Here is an 18,007-nt window from a genome sequence, read left to right on the forward strand (position 1 = left end):
TTAAGTTGTTATTAAGAAGTTTTTTAAGAAAACCCTACGTCGGATTCATCAACGCGTTCGTAAGCCCCAGAATTGTTCGCAGCTGTGTTCTTAGATTGATGAATGCCATCTGTTCGTAAGTTGAAAGCGCGTGCCAGGTGAGTCTAATTAACATATGATTAGCATAAATCACCGCCCACTAATGCCCATAAAAGGAACTGCAGCAGGACCCTGTAGACAGAGCAAAAAGCAGCCAAATGCCCAAAGCTTGCCTCTCCATGCCTGGTTTCTGACGCCGTGTTGAACAATCAAGAAAGGATGGCTAACACGCAGGTGCATCCAAGGTGAAGGTTATACTTAGGTTCTCAGCTGTGCCTGTAATGTCCACTGACATAAAGGGATTTGAAATTAATGACACACATGGCTCAATTTGCTCAAAATCACAAAACCTGCTTTCAAACTCTTTCATCAGTCTGTTAATCACTTGGCAGTATTTTTCTACAGCTTTATCAAAAGCCATAGATGCAGAAACATTGGGCCTCATTCACCAATATGTTCTTAAGAATCTTCTTGGATTCTTTCTTAAGTTGTTCTTAAGAAGTTCCTTAAGAAAACCCTATGTCAGATTCATCAACACGCTCGTAAGCCTCAGAATTGTTCGCAACTGTGTTCCTAGATTGATGAATGCCATCTACTCGTAAGTTGAGAGCGCGTGCCAGGTGAGTCTAATTAACATACTATTAGCATAATTCACCGCCCACTAATGCCCATAAAAGGAACTGCAGCAGGGCCCTGTAGACAGAGCAAAAAGAAGCAAAATGCCCAAAGCAAAAAAGAAGTCGGATGGAGCGCAGCAGGTGAGGAGAAAAAAAAAAACTTTGGTAGTTCAGAGGTGGAGGTACTGCTGCAGGAAATCACCCGGAGAAAATCAGTTATGTTCAGTAGTGTTAGTGCTGGTTATACCAGCACTAATAAAAAGGAAACATGGGAGGCAATCACACGTGCAGTGGGCGCAGTGTCAGGAGAAGGACGCTCAGTAGCAGAGGTGGGGGAAAAAAAATGGTTTGATCTTAAATCTGAAACCAAAAAAAACATAGCAAAATTCTGACGGGAGACGCAACGGACTGGAGGAGGAACAGCAGACACCAAAAGCCTGTCCGAGTTGGACCAGCATGCCGGGGCCATCATCGGGGAGACGGCACTCTCAGGTAGGCTATATAGGGAAAATCTTATGCTGTAATTGTAATGTTATTTATTTTAATTGATTGTTTAATTACCCCACCTCTTTAGGTGTACCATCGGCTGAGTGTTTGGATACAGACCTGGGCCCCGAGGCAACACTATCACCCCCTCCCTGTGCGTCATCTGCACCAGAGGAATCGGAAGGTTATTTATTTTCTGGAATAATAGCTTTATTTAAAAGTTGTAGTACCGGAGGAGTTTACCGTAGTGTGTGTGTGGTATCGGAATACATATTGGACTGAGGGTCGCAGCCATGGCTTGACTTATTAGCCTATTTATTCACAGATGAAGTCCCACAGAGCCAACCTGTGGAAGGACAGACGGAGCCGTCCTGCAGCCACACCACATCAACACGCGTACTCGGTCCCTTGCCTCTCCACACCTGATTTCTGACGCCGTGTTGAACAACCAAGAAATGATGGCTAACACGCTTGATAAAATTGCCTCAACCCTGATGACTATAGCCAACACACTTAAAGAAATCAATGAGAATGTGTAAAAAAAAAAAAAAAAAAGAATGCGTAAAAGCTGTGCTCTGAAACCGGTCTCTCTTATTTTTTTTTTCTTTTTGAAGTGAATCAAGACTGTTAGACTGAAATTGTGACAATAATGCATTTTATTCACAAACGGGCAATTAATTGCGCTCGGACGTGAACCACGTGCCTGCAGTCTGGCCCCATCATTGCGTCAGGACGCACATCCTCATGGGGTTGTGGAATCCTCTTTTGACTGTGACCTGATATTCTGGTGTATACGGAAACTTTATATATTGTGTGGCCAGTTGATTTATTTCATCCAAGACATGAGGGAGAGCGCGGCTAATTGATGGCTGTGATATGCCCACCCTGTCTCCCAGTTCTCGTTGAAATGTCCCTGTAGCCAAAAAGCCAAGGCCCGACAGTACCTGCACATGCGGTGGGACAGGGTTGGACCGAAGTGTGTGGCTCCGAAGTGCTGGCTCCAACTGCATAGATCTATCAGGACCGGTCGTGGGAGCCTGAAGCGTCCAAAGAGGAATTCATCACTCTCTGAAAAAAGATCTATATGATCACGAAACATCCGTTCTCTCCTTAAGGCCCAATCAGCAATATCATGCAGCAGCAATAAATATGCTATTGTTTTGCGGGCCTTGGATGGAGTACCACATATAAACAGGGTGGGGGGTTATTTGATGACATGGTTTCCAATTTGGTTGATTAATGTTAAATCATTGGCACATTTATGTAATTTTAAAATTCTCTGTAAATCACCAAAAATAGGAATTAAATAAATATGACAGAATTATCATTGTAATATTGAATTTTATTGAACTGCACAAGAGAAGAAAACACAACCATGCCAACATGTCGGCACTGAAATGTGCCTAAGAGTACTCCTGAGTGTTCGTAGGATTTGTTCTTACCTACGCATAAATCCAGGATGAGAAGAACATCGTGAATGCCACAATCTTCGTAAAATATTCGTAAATGGGACTTAAGAACAAATTTGTTCCTAAGAACGGTTTGTGAATGAGGCCCATTGTCACTAAGAACTTTTTGCACAGAGGGGAAGTGCACAATACCTTTTCTTTGCAAATGCACAGAGAAAATGCTCATTTTAGCTTGAAAAGCTTTTACAGCACTTATCATATTTGTGACAGACTTCCCTGTGCCTTGCAGCTCACAGTTCAAATTGTTCAGTTTTTTTGTGACGTCTGTTAAAAAGGCAAGGTCAAGTAACCACTCAGTGTTGTCCAAGAGGGAGGTGTCCTCTTCTCTACTCTGCATAAACGCCTTTATTTCACCCAAAAGTGCTAAGAAACAATTCAAAATCCACCCTCTGCTGAGCCATCGAATTTCTGTATGCAGCAACAGGTCTCCATATTCTGCGGAAAGCTCCTCCAAAAGCATTTTAAATGTCTGGTGTTGTTTGGCTTTAGCGCGGATGCTATTGATGATTTTTACAACAGGGGTCATTACATGGTCAAACCCGGTCACTTTCGTGCTTATTGCCTGCTGGTGGATGATACAATGGTAGTGTAGGAAAGGTGGAAAGTCTGGGTCATTCTTGCAATGTGCAATGAAGCCTACATGGCATCCTACCATTGCCGGTGCACCATCGGTAGTAGACACGAGCTTCTCCAGCGGCACTTTTTTCTCCATGAAGAAAGTTTTTATCGCGTTGTAGATGTCCACTCCTCGTGTAGTTGTCTTCAGCAGTATCAATGTGAGGAGCTCTTATCTAGTGGATAAATTGGCAAATACCATGCAAATAAACACCATTAGTTGAGCTGTACTGCTGCTGTCCAGAGATTCATCACATTGAATGCTGAACCACCAGCATGTATTTAAGTCCTTGTCCAGCTGCTCATTCAAGTTTTCAGACAAAGCTGGCCCTCTTCTGGTCACTGTACTTGCCCCAAGTTGTACATCAGCCAGACTTGAGATAGCATCCGGCCCATTTTTATCATCTTTAAAAACAGTCTCTGCGATTAGCATCAGAGCCCCCTTGACAGAAAACGTTTTCTTGTTTTTAATCAAATAATGTGTAGCTCTGAATGAAGCTTCGGTTGCCTTTTTGGCTTTATTCAGCGGTCTTGTGAAAAAGGTCTGCTGCTTGGTCAAAGCGGCTTTTAACTCACGCGCTTTCTCCGCCTGAAGTGCAGTCTTGGGGGGAAAAGTTTGTGTTTAAGCTGCTGTGAGTGGTTTGATAGTGTCTCTCCACATTGTGCTGCTTTGAAATTGCCACCGTAGCTCCACAAATAAGGCACACACACTTATTTCGTATTGATGTAAAAAAGAACTCCTATTTCCAGTCTTTGTTAAAAACATACATTTTTTTTCTCTTCTCAGCTATGTTTTTTTTACTGCGGTATAATCAATGGTGTGTTGATGTGTAGCAAAAGCGGGGTTAATCGTCATGCGCAGGTGACTAAGTGAACTATGACCTCAAACTATACAGATGCATATATATATATATGTATCAGGTATATATATATATATATACAGTATATATACTGTATATATATATATACTGTATATATATATATATATATATATATATATATATCTGTGTGTGTGTGTGTGTGTGAAACTTTCAATAGAATTTACATAAGGCACAGCATTTTATTTTTTTTGCGAACCATAAGGGCTATTTTTAGAACAAGTCCAGTGGGCAACTGAGAAGGAGCCAACGGGCGACCGGGTGTCTGCGGGCAGTTGGTGACACCTGTGGTAGAGTAATATAATTTCTCCATATCACTTAAAAAAAACAAAACCTGAAGCTTCTGCAATCATCACAATTTCACAAATGGGAAAATATTAATATCACTAGACCAACTCAAGTAATGTTTTTTGGAAAGAAAGTTGATGTAGCCTTTATTTAAAATTTTTAATTATATCATCCATCCTCTTTGATACCATAAATCCACAAAAGTCTTGTCTATTATTTGTTTTGGGCCTTGTTTCCCTGCTCTCTGGTTTCCCTGCTCTCTGGTTTCCCTGCTCTCTGACGGTGCTAGTATGATTCAGCAATTTCACTGCAGGCTGAAGGTGAGCAATCAATTCTTCTGCTTTGTAACAATACATAGCCACTACTGTTGCACTACTTTTATGTCTCATTGACTTTGAGTGTTCTGCTTGCACTGAATGAATCACTTTTTCAGCACTTTTAATTTATTTTTTTATTTTTTGTTTTTTTGTTATTTTCATTCATGAAAATCTTGTAGCCATGGAATGGGGGGCGATTGTTTATGATTGCATAATTGTCCCTGTGAACCAGATAGTTGGGGGGTTAACACTTGCAAACAAATATGATACCTCAGAATCTTTCCCTTGTTTGGAAATCTTAACCAGAATCCTACTTAAGCTATTCCATCAATACAGGCAGGCGTATGTTTCACAAATTATGCTTGAATTGTCTTTGAGATTATGTATTTATGTTCTGATTTTGAGGGATTTCCCTGTGTCCATCCAATGCTCAACAAGCTTTAAAGACCTCGTTTTACCAGATGAGTCTCACTTTTGTGTGAGGTATATACTGTATATTTCACCATATAATGGGAAATAAAATTTCATATAGCAACAGTCTCTGTGGGTGTATGAGTTATTCTCACTGCATCTCAGTCCCATTTCTATTTGAATTGTTTTCCATTTTTACCATTCATTTGATATGATAAGAGAATGGGCCGATCCAAATTTCAAAGCAAAACATTTTCATTTTCTACGTGGGTGCGGATGTGTGTCCTCCTTTATGGTTAACCAACAGTGATATCAGACTTGTTGTTTGCACAGCTTGAGTGATGTGGCACCAAAGTGACCTACAAAACAGCCATGGTGGGGGCCATAAATCACATTGGGCCTGAAATTAATCACTGTGTAGAGGACATCTTCTGCCACTGCTGTCCTCTCACAATCACTCTGCACAAAACACTCACCCCCACCACACACACCTCTGGGCTTACATCCTTATTTTTCTTTCAACACCCCATAGGCCACAAAAGCAGCTACCTATTGGTCCCCGAGAGGATGGGAGAAGAGAGTCCTTTTAACCAGCCATTTTCAATAAAGGTTAAAGTTTTTCGAGTTGTACATATGAGAGACATCAAAAAGTACAGTTGGGGAGGGTTGGCGAAACGCAGTACTTTTTTTTTTTTTTTTAATTTTATTTATTTTTTGTTTGACCGAGACATGATGGCTTCTTTCCATGGAGTTCACCCCATAGTGCCACCATTATGATAACTGTAGGTTTTATTTCAGAAAAGGAAATGAGATGCTAGACTGAGAGCAAGTAGGGGAGAGCCGGAGGAGACTGGTGCACTTGATTTATTAGACCACAGACTCAGTGGGGATCCAATCATCTTTGCATTGGATGCCAACAAGTTGGTATGGGACCCTTCAATTCAAGGGCACCCTCCATCAGCTCAAAGGTGAGAAGACGGTGGTTTGTCTCACCGCACCAATTTGAAAAATATTCAGCACGACACCGGGTGGTGGTGACTCAGTCTATTGGATTTGGCTGAGAATCAGAGGGTTCCTAGTTCACGCCCTGGTGCAGTTGGAAGGTAATATGGTAGCAGAGTGAGCTAGCAACTCAATCAGGAGTGTACAACACCTTTTCAACATTTGCATTGTGACTTGATTGGTTGAAACTCTTGCTGAAGTTGTCGTTTTAAACGCATGCCAACAAAAGAAACACACTTTTACCTTAAAGCAAGTTTGACTCCCTCGAAGTTCATGCAATATTGCACCACAGAAGTGTGAAGCAGCAGCATTTGGACAATGCTAAAACCTTTCATTAATTTACTTTTTTCTTTTTTTTTTTACAAAATTATGATTAATGTGAAAAGGCCAAGAAAGTACCTTTTTTCCCCTTTAAAAGTCTTGTGTCTGGCGACATAGTCTAATAATTACAGAATTTCCAAGAGCGATGTTGAGATTCTGACGATTTATTAAATAAAAAAAATAATCTAAGGATGAACATAGTGTCAGCTCTGATTACGGTGGTTTTTTTGGGTGTTGAAGTGAGTGTACACTTGGCACCAGTGACTTCCAAGCTGAGTGTTTGTTTCATCTACAAATGGCATGCTTAATTAAATAAAATGATAAATGTTTCTCAGAATGAAATAATAGACTGTAATAGATAGAGGGGGTATTTCTGGAAAGCAACTCATCAGTGGTTTGATTTCAGAAAAAAAAAATCATTCAATTATTTATTATCTTTTATTGGGTAGTGGCATGTCTCCATCTAAACTATGAATGATGAGACAGCATGTAAAACAATGCACTTTACATTCAAGCTGTGTCATCCTTCTCATTGTGGTCCTTAAACTCGGTACTGTGAAGAATGGACCTCATCAGCAAGGACCTTTTCATTATTGAATAGCAATGTGTGCATTTACTATGCAGGACACCTCAGTTGCAACAGAGATCTATACCACAATTTCACAAGGCACTTGGAAATGACAATGATGATACAGCATATTTGAAATTTTCCTATATTTCAGGTGAATCTGGACTGAACATTTACCAAAATAGAAAAACAAACAAAAATGGTGTATCCACTCAAAGATAAAAAATAAGATAAAATAAATAAATACAAAAATCTGTTCCCCCTGTTGTCAAAGCAACTAATCGAATCAGTTAATCAAGATCTATGGTAGGGATTCCTCGCCATGACTCAGATTGGCTGGAGAGTAACAAATGGCCACTCCAAAAATCAATAGTTTCCAATTAAGTGACATTTGCTCCTGGGAGATAATGACAGCCAATGGTGTGTCCCATCATGTGTTGGTTTAACTTTTTCACTGCCCGGCCTCTTATTTGTATTTGTCATCCGACTTGACCTGTCATCTGACCTGAACGACCTCATATCATTATCTTCAGAAACTATATATATATCTATATATATATAGATATATATATATATAGATATATATATATAAATGCTATATATATATATATAAATGCTATATATATATATATATAGCTTTTTTTTTTAACAGGTGAAATTGAGTATAAAACAGCCAGGAAACAATAAGTGAAGCAACAACATCACTGATATTAGAATTTTTTTTTCCCCGAACAACCTGCAGCTCCATTGTATAAACACATCTCCACACTCCCTGCAGCTCAGTACATGAGAGTAAATTATGTTATTGAGTTAGCAGCCACAATGGCCTTCGAAGGGCAATAGGAATTAGGCGATGCATTTTTGCCAAGGTGGGCTAGGAGGATTGGTGATTGCCTGTAGCATTACCTTAAGGGTCACCCGTCTCTACTTTGTGAAGGAAAATTACTCCTCTCATTTAACAAATACTTGTTCTCACCTGTTGAGCGATTTCATCCTAAATTGTCCCTTAGATGGTCCTAGATAATTCACTTTACTCACAGGACTAACACTCTCTGTTTGGGATAGCAAAAGACAGACAGGCTGGAGTCAGCGATTGACCTCCCACCTATCTTACACCTTTTGGACTAATAGAATTTGTGCTGTCTCTGCATACTATCCATAAATCCTGACTTCAGTTCCCGATTCTTCTAAAGAATTTCACTGTCATGGTCACCGGGGGTTTTAAAGGAATTTATGCCAGCGAAATATCTTAAGACCTGGCAGAAAACAGTTTTGTTGTTGTAGAGAGAAACTACTTGACAGTGTTTGAGATGTACATGTACCTTTTCCTCCATCACTTCGGCTCTGTTGTTCGGAGACTGAATGTTGTTTTTAGCTTCAAAATTTCAACAGGAGAACAAGTTCAAAAAAAGAGAAAATGAACAAAAACAATCCCACCTGTCCAGTGTGCTGGAGGATGCTTTGTCAATTTGGAAAAGCTAAATCCATCTTCAAGACAAAGTACCAAACCTTGATGCTGGGGGGAAATCGGCAAGCTCATTTATTCCTGCCATGCAAAATCACTGTGGACACACGAGGTACATTGTTTCAATTTGCTCTTGATCAATTTTTGATGAGGGCAAGAAAAACTTTTTGCTATGGAAAACACATTCTCAGGGTTCACTGTAGCTGCGGAGCTTTTCATATTCTCCAAATTTCTGTATTGATTGCAGTCTGTTGGGAACCTTGACTCGAATAAAAGCTCTTGAATTATCAAATACACAGAACATTAACCTTTATATTTTTTGCTTACACACACACACATATATATATATATATATATATATATATATATACACACACACACATATTTATGCGACTGGATAGTGGCATAAACCACTGACCTAAAAGGAACCAGGGCCACCTGATGTCAAATTGGCGGCTGGAACAAGGCATTCATAGAGCAGGGCAGAGAAGGTGGTACTGATGGAGTGTTACTACGGGAGGAACCCCAGCAAGAGAGGGTACATGCAGAGAATGTGGGAGAAATGGGTAATTCAAACCCCACATCCTCACTGACTAAGAAGCAGCTCTTAGCTCAGTGTTCGAATATCCACAATAAGAGATTGATGAGGCACGGCGGTGTGCCTCACCCACGGTACAAATATGCTACGGCAAGGGGAAGCCAGGACGCCAGGTCAGTGTGGGGCTGATTTCATCTTCACCCCCCAATATCGAGATTGGGTAGAAAGCCCTAATGACAGACCGAATCAGGACAAGGGCAGCTGACCTGAGAGAGAGAATCATGAGGAACTCAACTCAACCTCCCTGCCAAGGCTAACTCACAAAGTACCAGATCAATCTCTACTGGAGGACATGATCACGGCACTGTCAACCATCCCTACCACTACCATCACTGAGATCAATCCGCTGATGTATGCAGCGGCAACGGTAATCCTACAGATGCTTGGCTATAAGATGAAGAGCATGAATAGCCATAAGGAGCAAATGGCCCCATGGAGGAGAAGGCTAGAGGCAAAAATCATGGCAACATGGAGAGAAGTCAGCCTCCTAACAGAGCTGAGTAGAGGCGTGAATCCAAGGACACAGCGGCCCAAGAAGTACAACAAACTGTCCACACCTGTGGCACTTGAGACTGCTAAGCAAAGGCTCACTGCCCTGGCTACCCGACTAAAGAGGTACACAAGAGAAGTAGAGGACTACCTGAAGGGAACATCACAGAGGTGCAGGACAGTTACAAATATCCTGGGGATCCTGCAGGCAAATGGTAACCATGAGGATGCAGCTAGGAGGTCAGCCACAGCCAAATACCTACAGAGGTTAAGGCAGGTCCTGAAAAGTCAGCTGAAAGATAAGCATAAGATCCAGGCCATAAACACCTACGCCCTGCCAGTAATGAGATACCCTGCTGGCACAATACCCTGGACATTGGAAGAGATACAAGCCACTGACATCAAGACAAGAAGGAAGCTCCTCACCATGCACGGAGGGTTTCACCCTAAGTCCAGTGTCCTGAGGCTGTACACAAAGCGAAAGGAAGGGGGCCGAGGACTAGTAAGTGTCCGAACTACTGTCTAGGAGGAAACAACAAGCCTCCTAAAGTACAGCAAGATGGTCCCTCTGACCCACTGCTGAGTGAAAGCCTCAGGCAACAAAAGCCCACCAAGGAGGAGGAACCTGAGGGGCTATCATGGAAGGACAAGCCCATGCATGGAATGTACCACCGACAAATTGAGGAAGTGGCTGATATCGAGAAAACATACCAGTGGCTGACAAAGGCTGGACTGAAAGACAGCACAGAGGCACTACTCATGGCTGCACAAGAACAGGCCCTGAGCACCAGAGCAATAGAGGCCAGGGTCTACCATACCAGACAAGACCCCAGGTGCAGACTGTGTGGAGATGCCCCTGAGACAGTCCAGCACATCACAGCAGGGTGCAAGATGCTAGCAGGCAAGGCATACATGGAGCGACATAACCAGGTAGCTGGCATAGTGTACAGGAACATCTGCACTGAGTATGGGCTGGAGGTCCCAGGGTTCAGGTGGGAAACACCCCCGAAAGTGCTGGAGAACAAGCAGGCCAAGATCCTGTGGGACTTACAGATCCAGACTGACAAAATGGTGGTGGCCAACCAGCCTGACATAGTGGTGGTGGATAAACACCAGAAGACAGTGGTGGTGATCAATTTAGCAATCCTCAGTGATAGCAACATAAGGAAGAAGGAACAGGAGAAGCTGGAGAAGTACCAAGGACTGAAGGAGGAGATGGAGAGAATGCGGGGCATGAAGGCAACAGTGGTCCCAGTAGTGATTGGGACACTAGGGGCAGTAACACCCAAGCTGAGTAGATGGCTCCAACAGATACCAGGAACCACATCAGAGATCTCTGTCCAGAAGAGCGCAGTCCTCGGAACAGCTAAGATCCTGCGCAGAACCCTCAGACTCCCAGGCCTCTGGTAGAGGACCCGAGTCTGAAGGAAGGAGGCACCGCCCAGGAGGGCGAGGAAGAGATTTATTTTTTTATATATATAATTCCACTGGAGTGTATAAAAACATGATGCCATTTGGAAGAACAAATGATCTAACTATTCTCACCATTTGTATGTGCACAGCACATAAAAAAGCAAAATGCAGTAGGTTTATGTAAAGGGATAAAAATGAAAAATGTGCAAAGGAAAAAAAGTTCAGCATGTGTCTGACCATGATGCTCTCTTGGAATTGTTACTTCAATAACTCTTAATAAATGTATCTCCTGTCTTTTATGAACTCAAGTACTTTGTGTTGCTACTCGCACCACCATCTTCCCTGTGACACAATAGAATAAGAACCAGACAGTCTTGAAGGCTTGTGTTGTGGCTTTTTACTCTATGTCTAATTGCTTTAATAAACTTACACTTTTCTTAAGTCAGAATGCCTATGCCAGTGCCAATGAGTTGATGTAGAGTTGCCGCAACAAAGTCGAATGATGAGTCAGGGTCAGCTGGTTCACGGTTCCAATGATGGTTTATTGAAGATTCACAATTCACCATGCATGAGAGGTAGCCTGGGCTAAGTCTGAAAACTAGCGAGAAATCTCCAGCTTTATACAATTTGGGGCTTGGGTTTACTCCTCCCCGGGCCCCTCCTCATCATGCAATTTTTCCCGTTTTCCACCGTTAAGTATTTTTTATCATTCTTATCAGAGGCTAACTGCGCCTTTCCATATTTTTTTACGTGGACAACCTCTTGCCCTTGTACCACGTCTCTGAAACCCCCTGTGTCATCAACATTTTTAGGCCTTCAACCTTATTTTTCTGCCACGTTAGCATAATGGCAAACATTACAATCACACAACAACAGAAAAACATTGATTACACATTGATTAGGCACTTTAGCTAATTCTAGCTAATCATTGATCACGGACACTAATCATCAGATGTCCCTTGACCCTGCCTGAACATGCATAAACAGGCCTTTAGAAACCTTTACCTTTTACTACACTTGAAGCCATGTAAAACAGCGGTAGAGTGTCAAAATGTGCGCTTGTTGCTTTGAAAGGCCTAAAGGTTTTCATTCTGCTGCAGATCGAGAGCTGAGACCTCGTGCTGGCAAAGTGGTAATTTTACTGTGGATGTGGATGTCTTTCTCACATTCTGTGGCCATTCTGCATCATGCTGCGCCGCGTGTTGAAGTCAATGTGGAGGATTCAAGAATGGAGTAAAAGCATCAGAGTGCAACTAATAACCAAGTTGCAACTGCTGGCATTCTCATACATTGTTGGACTGAAGGGAGTCCAAAATTATATTTATGCATGTCATCATCACACGTTAATTCCAAGAAATTTATTTTACACTGCGAGTGAAAACCTTTCAAACTGTTTCAGACTGACTTTCTTGCATTTATGTCAACAGAGTAAATCTTGTCTTTACCTTGTGTATTGTAAACGGTGGTAAAATACTGTTAAGGTGCTTTTGTATTGAATGTGCATTCTATAAAGCAATACCACTAGTTTATCTTCACTTTTCTAAGCACCTGTACAAACATCAAGGTGCAAAATACACCCACAGTTTACCCACATCCATGTGACATTAAGTCACCAAATCAGTGATTATTATGCTAATTACAAACCTTGTAATTAGGAAAACCATGGCTTAATATATCATGTTCCATTTCTCACAATATAGTGTCTCATAAACTAGGCGAATAAAGAGATACAAGTTGAAAATCTCACCACTTCTGGTGAAATTATATTAAAAATCTATTTCTGCTTTAAAAATAGGGAGCATGCAGGTGTCACTAGGTATTCACAAAATTTCCCCGAACAAATTTAGCACTGACAATTATCAACGGCCGCATGTTGAAAATGAGAGTCCTGAGATTTCAAAGAAGTTTTGAAATAAATGAAATATCAGCAAGCATTTTCCTACCAACATTTACAATTTGGTAACCATTTTGCAACAAGAACTGAGTTTGTCATGAATTGCGGGATAAATAAGTTGGTCACAGCCAGCAATTTTTTTCTCAGGCGTTACTATTTGTGCCTGCGTGACTGAGTTGTGAGAGTACAAGAAGTCTTTTGCGAGTGTTGCATTGCACTGCACAAGAGCATCAAATGGCAATGGATAACAAAGAGAAGTAGCCGCCTCTTTGCCAGCCTACTTTGGTGAGTCAAAGCTACAGTTCAATCATATTCAATATTGACTTTCTTTTACTGGCAATCTCAGAGGTGGTGTCACACTTGAAATGTCACTTGTACATGTCTTGAAATAAAATTTCTCAAAGGGAAATTGATGTGTTATTTTATTCTGCTGTCAAACAGCTGAAGTAAGGTGGTGAGCTACTATCAAACAGGACGACAGAGTTTGTTTTCATCCAAACAGGAAGAAGAAAACTATAAAAAAAAAGGGTTAAAAGAATGGAAAAGTTACCTCTTACAGGTACATAGAAACAAAGATTTGGACAGCAGCACTTTGTTTTCACAAGTAAACAATGACATACATGTCCACCCTTCACAAAAAAGATGATCAAATACGACAGGTCGCAACAGAATAATATCTACTGTATTTTCACAACCATAAATAAGGCACACTTAAAAGTCTTAAATTTTCTCCAAAATGGACAAATCGCCTTATAATGCAGTGTGCCTTATGTGTGCACCGAGTTCCAAACCTGTAAATGCTTTTCGGCTTGCCAGCTTTCGCAAAAGCCATTTCGGATAGTGAACCCTTCGGATGAGGACTTTGATAGATTTGTGGTTTGATCGGTGCGCCTTATGGTCATGAAAATACGGTAAACTGGATTTAACATCCTACTGTTCCAAAAATGAAAGTGAAAGCCAAATGGCCTGGTGTAAATTTCCAACAATGTGATTCCTTTTAATATGTTGTGATGCATCCCAACATTCCCTTGTTTCACAACCAGCTGGTGAGGTGCATCTAACATTTATTTGAAGGCAAATATTGCTGCATTATTCTTTCATTTCCTGATTTGGATATGCCTTACGGCTATGTTTCCAAACTCTGGACATAATATGTCCACTTCTCGAGCACTTCCAAACAACAAATTGCATTCTTTAATGCCTGTTATTGAATACACCTCCAGGTGCTACTTGGATGCATCATCAGTGATGAACCTGAGGTCATAGGGTGTTCCGGGTCTTTGATCATCAAACACCCTCGCTCGGGCGACCCATCCGGGGGTGATCAGCTCCCGACTTGCGTCCAAGTGGCTCACTACTCCACGGATCCCCCCTCCGGATCCATAGCCATCTTGAGGCTTTCTCCGCCGCCTCTATGATGGTTTTGATGGCTCTTCTTCAGAGCTGGCCTTTTACTCCAAGGACTTTTAGGGTGCGTGGTAGTGATTGGCCAGCAAAACCCCGACACCCCACCTCGACTGGTTCGCAGCGGGCTTTCCAGCCTTTGTTTTGGCACTCGATTACAAGATTGGCATATTTGGCCCTCTTGCGCTCGTTGGCCTCCTCCAATCTGTCTTCCCAGGGGACAGTAAGCTCAACCAGAACCACTTGCTTAGTTGACTCTTAGTTGACTCTTAGTTGATGTCTGATGTATCTGGGCGGAGTGAAGTGGTCGAGATGTGCTCTGGGAACTTGAGCTGTCTTCCCAGGTCGACTTGCAGTTTCCAGTCCTGTGCCGTGGTGATAAGCCTCCCAAAGGAACTTGGCTGTTGTGCCTTCTCCCCAGCTCTGACGAAGCTGATGGACTGCTTGGGAGTGTTCTGGTACTTGCAGTTGTTGATTGCTGCACTGACTGTGTCTGAGTCCTAAGCACCTGGTTGTGACGCCAGCGATACCGTCCGTCCCCCTAAGCCTTCGGGCAGCAACTGAGGATGTGTTCAAGGGTGGCTCTCTTTTTGCACGGCTGGCATGTCCCCAGCGCTGCAGATTGGTTGGTCTTGGGAGAACGTCGTATACTGACTGGATGAGGAACTTGATGTGCTGGGGTTCAAGTCTCCAGAGCTCTGGCCAGGTGAGTTTTCGCTGTTCGGCGTGCTCCTACCTTATCCAGGTGCCTTGTTGGTACATAGACACCATCTTGACCCTCCGGTCTTTCTCCACCTCTGCTCTGATCTCATCCTGGACCATACTCCGCTTCTCCCTCCCCCTGGCTTTGTCGTAGCGGGGTATGGAGAAGCTGCCAAGTCCCGCCCGGCCCACTGCCATATTGCCAACCAGGATGTTATGCTGCAGCCGTGCCTCTGCTCTGTCAACAGCTTTCTGTGTCGTCCACTTCCTCCCCGTTTTCACCAGGATTCCTGCTGTAGCAACTTTCGTGTCAGAGGAGTCCCGGTACATCATCAGCTCCCTGGCGCGTGTGACCATAAACTCCTCTGACAGGCCACTGATTGGAAGCTGCAGCATGGTGGAATGGCCATACAGAGCAATTCTGCTAAGGGATCGAGGGAGCCCAATCCACCTGTGGAGAAACTCGCTTGTTCCAGCATCTCCACCGTAGACATGGGCACCTCGTAGACAAGCAGGGGCCAAAGGAGTCTTGGCAGGACCCTGTGTTGGTAAATCCAGGTTTTGAATTTCCCTGGTAGCCCCGACTTGTCTATTGCTGTGAGCCATGATGTCAAATCTGCCTTGGCTTGCAGGAGTGCATCTGAGTCCCTCAAGGAGCTGTTGAAGACCTTGCCCAGGCTCTTGACAGGTTTTTCTGCCACCGTTGGAATTGGTGTCCCTCCTAAGGCAAAGCGGAACTGGTCGGCCACCTTGCCATCTGCAGCCGGGAACAGAGGTTGGCATCACTGTGAGGTCGTCCATAAACACTCTTATGGGGGGCTGCCGAGTGCCAGATCTTGACAAGGGGCCTCTACATTCCACCTCAGCCGACTTAATGATCATGTTCATGGCCAAGGAGAAGAGCGGCACCGAAATAGTTCAGCCTGTTATAGTACCTTTCTCCAGGCGTTGCCAGGGGGATGTTAATGATCCTGTTGTTACCCTCAGTTGGAAGTTGTTGTAATAGTCCAGAATGAGGTTGGTGATGGTTCCTGGCACATGGTGTCTTGTCAGTGCTGTTTCGACGAGCTTATGGGGGATGGATCCATAGGCATTTGATAGGTCTAGCCAGAGTGTTGCCAAATCGCCTCTGCTTTCCCTTGCCTCCCGGATCAGTTGGGAAACCATACCCGTGTGCTCTAGGCATCCCGGAACACCTGGAACTCCCTTCTGTACTGAGGTGTCTATGTAACCATTCTTCAAGAGGAAATCTGTAAGCCATTGGGACTCTTCCCTTCGACACATAGCAGCGAGATAAGTCGGAACTGCTCGATATTACTTGCATCCTCCTCTTTTGGAATCCAGACTCCTTCTGCAGACCGCCATTGAGTGGTGACCCTTTCCCTGCACCAGATCACCTTCATGATCTTCCAGAGTCGCACAAGGAGTTTGGGGCACTGCTTGCAGACTCTGTATGGGACTCCGCTGGAGCCTGGGGAGGAGCTTGATCTTGCCACCATCACTGCTTCTTTGACCTCTTTCTGAGTGGGCTCGGTGGTGTTGAACTGAACCACAGGCTCTGGTGGCTTTACCAGTGCCTCACATGGGCCGAGGTCTTGTTCCCTTAACGGATCACTAAAGATGATGTTGAGGTGGTGGTTAATCTCCTCTACAGGACACGTCAGGCTGCCGCTCTTCTTCTGTCCCAGTAGTCGCTTGGTGAAGCTGAACGGGTTGGTGATAAATGCCTTGCGCTTCTTGGCCCGCTCCTTTCCTTTCCTCAGTTGACTGATCTTGTGCTCCCACCAGTTGTGTGTTGCTGATTCCTTTCTCACAGGCCTTTCTTCCACCCCAAACCGTTCCGCATTGATAATTGTTATGAAGGTGCACAGGGCCTGGAGTTTGTGGTCCACATTGCCCTTCCCTGTTGTCACCATGATCTTGTCTATGTCCTCATCCAGCTGAAGCCACTCCTTGTTGTTGGCGGCAGGCCACTTAACCCGACGTTCTGATTTTCCACTCGGCGGGAGGACTGGTGTGGCTTGGAGGTTCCAGACACTGTGGGGTGGCTCCGGGCCTGGCTCCTCCTCCGTCTGACCAGGGACTGTGACAAGCACTTTTCCTATAGTGCTGGCCACTGCCCCTGTGCGTTGCTTTACCTTCCCTCCCTTCGGGCGACCCAGCCGGGGGTGATCAGCTCCCGACTTGCGTCCAAGTGGCTCACTACTCCACAGATCCACCTCTGGATGGATATTATTTTATTTTTATTTTAATAATTTAAACTGAACAGGTGGAAACACATTATAGCAGCTAAAGAGGTGTCTTTGAAATCTCTTTATTATAATTTATATGAATTATTGAACTATATGGAATTAATGCGCTCCCTTTTGATCTATCAGAAATTTTAATAGAAATTGGAAGAACTGCACATTGGCAGGTTCTGTCATTCAAAGCGCAGTAAAATTGCTTGAACATGTTACCCAATGAAGATTTTGCCATTTTAATAAAACAGCAAAGTGTTAATTGTTTACATTATGGGATGGGATTGACTTTGTGACATACAGGTCCGACTTGTTCATACCCTTCTGTCATCTTGTACCGTATTTTCACGACTATAAGGCGCACCTAAAACACTGAGATTTTCTCAAAAATCGACGGTGCGCCTTATAATATGGTGCGCCTTGTTTGTGGACTGAGTTTCAAAATCTGCTGTGTGCCTTTGGTAGGTGCACTACGGTAAACGCTCCGCCAGTCGATTAGTGGCACACCTCCGCGTAAGGATCCCCTAAAATGGCGCCGGTCAAGACGCGTATGAATGAGGCTTACTTTAAACTGCAGGCCATCGAATATGCGGCTGAAAATGGCAATCAAGCAATCTTAGTGTTTTCGCTTTATGAGGAGGCGGCATCTCTCCATACGCGCAAGGACAACTGTTGCGCAGCGGCTGCCCGCGGATTAGCAGGAGAGGGCGGCCATCTTCCCTAACCCTAACCCTAACCAGGAGAGGGCGGCC

The 18,007-nt window shown here is 43.5% G+C and overlaps 2 long non-coding RNA genes and 1 pseudogene across 2 annotated transcripts; 1 reads left to right on the forward strand and 2 right to left on the reverse strand.

Moving 5' to 3' along the window:
* Positions 1 to 754: 754 nt before the first annotated feature.
* Positions 755 to 1,702, forward strand: LOC105416763 (uncharacterized). Its single transcript, XR_964696.2, has 3 exons — positions 755 to 1,187; positions 1,270 to 1,365; positions 1,507 to 1,702. It is a non-coding gene; the product is annotated as an uncharacterized lncRNA (long non-coding RNA).
* Positions 1,703 to 2,621: 919 nt separating this feature from the next.
* On the reverse strand, positions 2,622 to 11,621 carry LOC115250722 (uncharacterized). The gene is made up of 3 exons (XR_003889290.1): positions 11,446 to 11,621; positions 8,488 to 8,612; positions 2,622 to 3,441 (listed from the first exon to the last, which is right to left on the reverse strand). It is a non-coding gene; the product is annotated as an uncharacterized lncRNA (long non-coding RNA).
* A 2,332-nt stretch (positions 11,622 to 13,953) lies between these two features.
* Positions 13,954 to 16,931, reverse strand: LOC105419245 (uncharacterized; annotated as a pseudogene).
* Between the last annotated feature and the right edge of the window lie 1,076 nt (positions 16,932 to 18,007).

This window comes from Takifugu rubripes, chromosome 8 (assembly GCF_901000725.2).
Source record: "Takifugu rubripes chromosome 8, fTakRub1.2, whole genome shotgun sequence".
Taxonomy (NCBI): Eukaryota; Metazoa; Chordata; class Actinopteri; order Tetraodontiformes; family Tetraodontidae; genus Takifugu; species Takifugu rubripes.